Source organism: Aptenodytes forsteri, unplaced genomic scaffold (assembly GCF_000699145.1).
Source record: "Aptenodytes forsteri isolate BGI_AS27 unplaced genomic scaffold, ASM69914v1 Scaffold360, whole genome shotgun sequence".
Lineage (NCBI taxonomy): Eukaryota > Metazoa > Chordata > Aves > Sphenisciformes > Spheniscidae > Aptenodytes > Aptenodytes forsteri.
In genome coordinates, this window is record NW_008796109.1 from 757680 (window position 1) to 758515 (window position 836).

At 53.9% G+C, this 836-nt stretch overlaps 1 non-coding gene across 1 annotated transcript; it reads left to right on the plus strand.

Annotated features, from left to right (window-relative positions):
* The first annotated feature begins 67 nt into the window (after positions 1–67).
* On the plus strand, positions 68–139 carry TRNAD-GUC. Its single transcript has one exon. It is a non-coding gene; the product is annotated as a tRNA-Asp (tRNA).
* Positions 140–836: the final 697 nt, after the last annotated feature.

Genomic DNA, 836 nt, shown 5'->3' on the forward strand with positions numbered 1-836 from the left:
CGTGTCGCCGGGCTGCGAGCTTGCAGAAAACCATCTGGGGCTGCTAGCAGAAAACCTTCCGTACAGTTCCTCGTTAGTATAGTGGTAAGTATCCCCGCCTGTCACGCGGGAGACCGGGGTTCGATTCCCCGACGGGGAGGTACAGAGCTTTTCGCTCTCTTTTCCTTTTTTCCCCCCTCTCCCCGACGTGGCCTCTACCCCAGAGGCAAAAAGCAATTCTTCGCGAAATCAAAGCTGCTGCCCGGCAGCCGTTGGAAGAGTACAGCGGTTTTAAAACAGGAAGCACAGAAGAACACAGCCGGGGCCTGTTTGCCTACCTGCCTCAGGGCTGAGGCAGCCGGGGGGGGCCGTGGGGCGGCTGCAGGGTGTTACAAGCTCAGCTGCTTAACCGAAAGAATGTGTGGGGAAAGTATTTCTGTATCTAAATGGCTCAAACAGCTGAACGGGGGGTTAATTAAGCCTTCCAAAAACATTCACCTTTTTTCTTAAACCAAGATGGGAAAAAAAAACCCAGCCTCACCAAAACCTGTCAGGTAGAAACAATGGGAAGAGGGACAGGTCAAACGGATGTGGCAGAAGAGGGAATGTGGAAGGCCGAAGGCCGTCTCCTGGCCTGCAGTAATGCAGCCCCTCGTTTTAATCCTCAAAGCAAGAACTTTGGAGATCAGGAAGCCCCAAGGCTGCGCCAGATCCCAGCCCGAGCCCGTGGTTCCAGCCAGTGGGCCGGTGCTGCCTGCTGCAGTAGCTAAGAGAACATTGCAAAACAACTGTGAGACTCCAGCATCCCTGCTTGCATTTACCTAGTATCGTCGGAAATGCTTTTTTAGGCACTCCCC